Raw genomic sequence first — 8,335 nt, forward strand, 5'->3', positions numbered from 1 at the left:
ACGGCTATTCATCTGTCGGTTCTCGATCATACTGGAATAGGATTTACTATCCTTTAGCGTCTGTCACTAACGCCCTGCAATCGCGAGTTAGGAGCTCGTCACAGTCATTCATTCATCGAATCCTACTCAGAATACCACAGACAAGGTTTAGACCTTCCGGATTCTCTTGAATGCCACCATCATTCTAGCTTACGCCACGAAGATTCCGGTTAAGAGATCTAAGAGATATTCATTCTAGCTTATTTCATGTAGAACGGAAGTGTTTGTCAGGCACGTGTTCATAGGGGAGATGGTGATGAGCGTCACACATAATCATCACCTTCATCACGTTCTTGGGTGCGAATGGATATCTTAGAAGCGAAATAAGATGAATTGAATAGAAAACAGTAGTACTTGCATTAATCTTTGAGGAACAGCAGAGCTCCACACCTTAATCTATGGAGTGTAGAAACTCTACCGTTAAAAATACATAAGTGAGAGGTCCAGGCATCGCCGAGATGGCCAGCCCCCAAAACGTGATCAAAGGATCATATGGTAATCCAAAGATGAACAATGGATTAAAACTGAGACCAAAGATGCCTAATACAATAGTAAAAGGTCCTATTTATAATAAACTAGCTACTAGGGTTTACATGAGTAAGTAATTGATGCATAAATCCACTTCCGGGGCCCACTTGGTGTGTGCTTGGGCTGGGCTTTGAGTGTTACACGTGTAGAGGTTCTCCTTGGAGTTGAACGCCAGCTTTTGTGCCAGTTTGGGCGTTCAACTCTGGTTTTGGCTCCTTTTCTGGCGCTGGACGCCAGATTTGGGTAGAAAGCTGGCGTTGAACGCCAGTTTACGTCATCTATTCTTAGCCAAAGTATGGACTATTATACATTGCAGGAAAGCCCTGGATATCTACTTTCCAATGCAATTGGAAGCGCGCCATTTCGAGTTCTGTAGCTCCAGAAAATCCACTTTGAGTGCAGGGAGGTCAGAATCCAACAGCATCAGCAGTCCTTCTTCAACCTCTGAATCTGATTTCTGCTCAAGTCCCTCAATTTCAGTCAGAAAATACCTGAAATCATAGAAAAATACACAAACTCATAGTAAAGTCTAGAAATGTGAATTTAACATAAAAACTAATGAAAACATCCCTAAAAGTAACTAGATCCTACTAAAAACATACTAAAAACAATGCCAAAAAGCGTATAAATTATCCGCTCATCAGGGACCAAATGCAAAAAAGTATTCAGCAACTCCAAGGAAGTATGGAGTACATGAAGGAGTAACAAGGTCAATTCCACTGGGGAGAGATGCAAGGTAGACTCAACAAGATCATGGAGCAACAACAAGAGCAACAGAGGAACCTTGCTGAATTTAGGACCCTTTACGAGGCTAGGACCATATCAAGAAGGCAATATGACTGCTATGCACAAGCGAAAGCTGAATCACTTGTGTAACACAGTAGCCAATATGAACCCTAAATACCCAACATTCATGCACGCAATGGAAGAGCTCAATGCAAGGTAAGAGAAAATTATGGACAAGCATATAAAGAGGGAGACGACTTATATGACGAGGTTGGGCTTTTGGAAGCCAAAGGACACCTCTACACAAAAAGGAGCATCCAAGAAGAAGGATGGTAATGAGTCCTCCTCAAAGAAAAAGGATAAAGAGAAAGTTCCTATGCATTGAAGCTGCTCAAAGAATACAAGGTTGTTGAGTCCCATGCTTGAGTCCTATCTTCTGAATTTCTGCTTAATAGTTGCATTAATGTGTTAGTTGTTGTTTAGTTTCTATGTTTTAAAATATTTCTATGAGTCCTTTGAATTTCTGTTTTCAATTGAGAAAGAAAATGCCCTTGTTTGTCAAGTTTTCATCACTTCAATAATAAGAGTAGTTTGTTTTCATAGAAATCAATGATGAGTTGTTGTAAAAACAAAAGAAAGAGACTAAGACCCAAGTGAGATAATTCAAGATTAAGAGATGAGGAACAAGTATGGAATCATGATTGAACATCTAAAAGTGAATAAACCATAATGAACAATTAGACATAGAGGATGTAACAAGTAAATGCTAAAGATAACCCTTGAATATCCATAGAACCAAGAAGTAGTAAGCAAAAGACCCAAGGCTCTGAGCATCAACTACAAGGATAGAAGAAATAAACAAATATCTCAAAAAGCCAAGATTCTAGTAAATGCCTGTGGTGAAGATGTGTCATGAAGAGAGACCTGAGCAAGTAAATTCTTAGCGGTGTTTCAACAGCTAGTACCCTAAAACCAACTAGTTTGGGAGTGCTAATTGAAAGCTTAACCTAAAGGGTCGTCTTGAGACAAAACACTTAGAGTCGTGGTCAACCAAAGAAACAAAAGAGGATAGAAAAGAAAATAAAAACAATAACAAATCTTACTACTTCAAGGTGACAATCAATAGAAAGGAGCTCTAAAGATAGGCACTTAAAAAGAATCCTCAAAGGTTTAAGAGTTCATTGTGGTATTGACATAATAAAGATCATGCATGAGTTGATACTTAGCCTTTATCTTTAATTGTGAACACACTCTTGTATGGGGGTTCAAGTCTCAATCCATTAAGAATAATTCACATTGATTTACTTGGGGACAAGCAAAACTTAAGTTTGGTGTTATGATGACTTGCAACATCTACCTCTTTCTCTTATCTAAAAGGGCCATAGAAATAGTGCAATCTCATTCAATTAATGCAATTTCATGAACTAAATGATGAATTTTATGGTGCATCGCTTTGAAATGAGTTTTGTTTGAATTTCAAGTGAAAAGAGCAACAAAAGAAGAAGGAAACAAGAAGGAGCAGCTGGTCATGTGTGCTAGGCGTGCCACTTGGTGCAAACGCCAATGATTTGAATGGGCGTGGCACGCCAGTTAGCAAGTCCAGAGAACAAAGTGAAAGAAATTCAATGGGCGTGGCACGCCAGCTGAGGGCGTGGCACGCCAGTTATCAAACCCAGAGAAGAAGTCCATGAAGCTTTCAATGGGCGTGGCACGCCAGGGAGATGAAGCACAATGGGCGTGGCACGTCAGCTGTAAACTCCAAAGAAGGGACAATGAGCTTTAGTATGGGTGTGGCACACCAAGGCCAGGCGTGGCACGCCAACTATAATTTCCAGAAAAGCATCCTTGAAGACCCACAAGGGGCGTGGCATGCCAACTCCATCATCTACAAAGGGCGTGCCACTTAAGGTCGAAGACGTGGCATGCCAAGGAATTTGAACAGAGGAGCATGAAGGAAGCACCAACATAGGCGTGCCACTTGAGCCTTGAGGCGTGGCACGCCAAATCAAAGAATGGATGAGTGTGCCACTTGAGTTCTAGGCATGGCATGCCAAGCTTATAGAACCCAATACCATAATGAGCGTGCCACTTGAGCTCGAAGGCGTGGCATGCCAACCTTGTTCATACCTGGGCGTGCCACTTGGGCTCGAAGACGTGGCACGCCAGTTCATTGGTCCAGAGAGGAAGGATGCAGCCCCCACCATGGGCGTGCCACTTAGGACTTTAGGCGTGGCACGCTAAGGCAACATGAATAGGGGCTTGCCACTTGGTGACTAGGGCGTGGCACGCCAAACTTGCTCGTTCATGGGGCATGCCACTTGAATGTTAGGCGTGGTACGCCAGTTCACTAGACCAAAGGGGTTTACCCATGCTTTATCGAGGGCGTGGCAGGCCAGACTTGGGCGTGGCACGCCAGTTCAACTCTCCAGAGAAGACAACAAAAACCTTATTGAGGGCGTGGCACGCCAAGTGTATTTTTCAGAGGAGAAGGCTGAAGAGTTCATGGAAGGCGTGGCATGCCAACACTGGGTGTCCACGCTAGTTCAACATTCCAGAGGAGGATGATCATGCTTTGCTGAGGGCCTGGCACGCCAGTTCCGAGCGTGCCACGCCAGTTCAAATATCCAGAGAAGAAGAAGAAGGAGATCACATTGGGCGTGCCACTTGAGCTTGAAGGCGTGCACGCCAGGCTAGCTGTATGAGAAGGGCGTGCCACTTGGGAGCCAGGCGTGGTATGCCAAGCCAAGCTGAGGAGCTAGGCGTGGCACGCCGCTCACACGCCACTCACACGCCAGGCACATGGTTCATTTTATTAGAGTTTTCCTTTTCTTTTCAATTGTAATTTTCTTTCTCTTTTTGTAATTTTCCTTTTCTAGTAATAGGAGTAGTATAAATACCCCTTGAGAGTACTAAAAAGGGGGTTAGAAAGTTAGAGTGGCTGATTAGTTTTAGTTTCACACTTCACTTCATCTTCTTCCATCTCTTGTACTTTTTTCTAAGCTTTGAGTAGCTAAACTCCCTCTCGTTGGGAGAGGGAGCTCTGTTGTACTTGATGGATTAATGATAGTGAATTTCTTCTTCTCTTCATCTTCTCTTTGATTTACTAGAAGAAATTTCGTTCTTCATGCTTAGTGTTCAATCATCTTGGAAAAGAGGTTGAATGCAAAATGGGTTTCATGGGAACCTTGCAAAAGGAAACATGAAACCATGCTTGAAATCCCTTCTCACACTGGAGTAGATCTGGGTTTTGGGATTGGATATGGTGATATAAAATCCACCTACTATTTGGATCTATGAGGATGTGTGGTATAATCAGGGACCAAGCATATCTCTCTTCATGAGCAATTAGACCAAGGAATTGGCTGATTATCAAGATTTGAGAGATTGAATCACCAAGGAATTGGGGTTCAATCAATCATGATTGCCAAGAGGTCAATGAGTTACATGATTGAAGATGAGATGATCTAAATCTAATCCAAAGAGAGCAACATCTCCTAATCCCAATGAATTTCCCATATTCTTATCTTTCCTATTCTTTATAGCTTTCTTTAATTTCTGCTATTACCCATTCCCCATTTACAATTCAGTCATTTATGTTCCAACACTTTACATTCTTGTTATTTACTTTTCTGCATTTTACTGCTTTTCTTTACCTTTAAGTCATTTACATTTCGGCTAATTTAGAATTCTGCACTCAACAATCTCTATTGCTTAGCTTGAATAATTCACCCATTGACTAAAGTTGCTCAACCTACTAATCTCTGTGGGATTCGACCCCACTCATAGTGGGTTATTACTTGATGATACTTTGGTGCACTTGCCAAGGAATGGATTCATTATATAGTGAGTGAATTTCAGTCATCACTGGTACAGTTGTACTGAGTGTGGGGATTCGTGCACCAATTGACCTGTTTACAATGATAAGAAGATGGTTAAGGCATGGAGATGCTTTATCCTCCTGGATTAACTCTGGTCTTACTGTCTTCTTCAACTGTGAATGATTTCTTCTATGGAAGGCTATATGTGATCAACGCCTTTCTCGAGAGGTCACTAATGCTCCTCCAGATCTGAACCCAGGGTTAGTGTGGATCCATTCTGATTGAGGGTGAAGCTCCTGCAGCCCATTCTCCTTAATAATCCTACTCAAAATGCCACAAACAAGGTCGAATCTTTCAGATCAGAGAATGTTGCGCCTTTGGGTTCTAGCCTGTACCACAAAGACCCTAATAATCTCCCCATACCTCGGCGAACTGATGTCTAGAGAAGTCCCCAATGAAGTCGTGGATTAGCCGTCTAAGAGATGTATAATCAAGCTAGTGGTTCAATGCTTTCCTATTACGTATTCACACGAACCCAAGAAGAACACGGGTGGTTGTCAGGCATGCAGTCTTAGAATGAAGAACGAAGATGATTGTCATGGGTCATCCCATTCATCAAGTTGAAGAACGAACATACATCTTAGAATTGAATCAAACACGGATTGAAGAGAAACAGTAATACTTTTATTAATCTATAAAACTCAACAGGGCTCCTCCCCTCAATCTAGGAGGTTTAAAAACATATACTGATAGAAAATACAATGTGAAAAAATGAAATGTGGCATATCCCTCCTTAATAAGAGGTGTAAAAGTCTTTAAATACTAAACTGATGACTAAGGATTACATTAAGAAGGGTAAAACAGACTTTTAGTGCTGAAATCAACTTTTGGGGCCCACTTGGTGAGTGTTTGAGCTGAGCTTGATTGAGATCCACGTGCTAGGAGGCCTCTAGGGCGTTAAACGCTGGCTAGGGGTCCTTCTTGGGCGTTGGACGATGGTCTCTTCTCCCTTGGGCGTTGGATGCTAGAATAGGACAGGAGGCTGGCGTTGAATGCCATTTTTTGGGGCTTCAATTCTGAAGCAAAGTATGGACTATTATACATTTCTGGAAATCTCTGGATGTTAGCTTTCTATAGCCATTGAGAATGCTCCATTTGGACTTCTGTAGCTCTAGAAAACTCTTTCGAGTGCAAGGAGGTCAGATCCAGACAGCATCTGCAGTGCTTTCTCTGTCTCTGAATCAGACTTTTGCTCCAGTTCCTCAATTTTAGCCAGAAATTACCTGAAATTGCATAAAAATACACAAACTCAAACTAGAATCCAAAAATGTGAATTTTGCACTAAAACCTATAAAAACTTAATAAAACTTAAACAAAACATACTAAAACTATATGAAAATGATACCAAAAAGCATATAAAATATCGGCTCATCAGCGTTCAACGCGAAGTGTGGATACCTCTTCTTAGCGTTGAACGCCTAGAATGCTGCCCCAATTTGGGCGTTCAATACTAGGGGTGGATACCCTTTCTTGGCGTTGAACGCCAATGACATTCCTCTTTGGGCGTTCAACGCCCTGAGAGATGTCTTGGACAACAGTCTGGTATCCCTCTGTTAGCTTTTCTTCCTTTGATCTCTTGTTACACTGAGGATGGATGTTTAATGATTTCCCACTCCTCAGTTGGATAGCCTGACACTCTTCTGTTATCTACTTAGATAACTGCTGCCTTGTTTGACTCAGCTAGGCTTCTACATTCCTATTGGAAGCCTGAGTTTCTCTCAAAGCCTCTTGCAATTCCAGCAGTTGCTGGGTGATAAACCACTATTCTATAGTTTATCTTATGCTAATTTGAGTGGTTTTTATCAACTCTTTATTCACTTTAGGGGTGTTCAAATCCAAACTGATCTAAATTAAACCGCTCATCCAATCCGATCCAAACTGAAAACCGATTAAAACTGCACTAATTCGGATTTGATTGGATTCTATTTTTTGCAAACTGCTGGATTGGATTGGATTTCGGATCTACTTTTCATAACCGATCCAATCCAATCCAAACCGCACAATGTGCTATAATATTATTATTTTATTATTATATTTACAATTATACTTATAATATGTTCAATTTGTTATACATTTTTCTATTATTCATGTATTATTATTATTTAATAAATATTTTATGTTCAAAATGTTATTTATTTATTTATTTTAACTAACCTATAATTTTATTTCTATTGTCATGTTATCATTAGCTTTTTAAAATATTGTTAAAACTTGTTATGTCATTGTTGATTATTTAAAATTTGATGTTGAGACTTGTTATATGTATTTAATTTTTTTTATTTAAAAAACCGCAAATCCAAACCGATCCAAACCGCTTGTAATCGGATCGGATTAGATCGGATTTCCAAAAAAATTTCATCCAATCCAAACCGCACCGCACATAAATTAAGCGTTCGGATCGGATAACTTTTTCTCTTAAAACCGAACCAAACCGCACCGCAAACACCCCTAACTCACTTATTCATATAAATTGCATGGTTTTACATTTTTCTTCCTAATTTTTTTCTATAATTGGAAACTTGCTTCCCAAATTACCAAAAATTAACTCCCCTTTATCATTCGATGTCATGATATGTGTGTTAAGTGATTTCAGAGATTACAGGGCAGGAATGGCTTAGAGGATAGAAAGGAAGCATGCAAAAGTGGAAGAAATACAAGAAGTTGAAGAAATTGCTAAGTTGTCCAGCCTGACCTCTTCGCACTCAAACGATAATAACACGAGCTACAGGGGTCCAAATGAGGCGGTTCTAGTTGCGTTGGAAAGCTAACATCTGGGGCTTCAAAATGATATGTAATTTGCTATAGTTGCTCTGAAGAAAAGTGATAGGCACGCGTGGTTTCACGTGCACGCGTGGATCTACGCAAATCAGCGACCTGCACGTGGCAAAATTTGCCTCTAGTGATTTCTGGGCTGTTTCTGGCCCAGTTCTCAGTGCAGAAAACACAGATTAGAAGCTATAAAGTGGGAGAATCCATTCATTCATATATACAACTTTCATATTCACAATTTTAGGTTTTAGATGTAGTTTTAGAGAGAGAGGCTCTCTCCTCTCTGTTAGGTTTTAGGATTTAGGATTTAGGATTTCTCTTAATTTTAGGACTGCTTCTTCTCAATTCCAGGTTCAATGTTTTTTTAAATTATTAATTCAAAGAGTACTTTTTCA

Source organism: Arachis hypogaea, chromosome 19 (genome assembly GCF_003086295.3).
Source record: "Arachis hypogaea cultivar Tifrunner chromosome 19, arahy.Tifrunner.gnm2.J5K5, whole genome shotgun sequence".
Taxonomy (NCBI): Eukaryota; Viridiplantae; Streptophyta; class Magnoliopsida; order Fabales; family Fabaceae; genus Arachis; species Arachis hypogaea.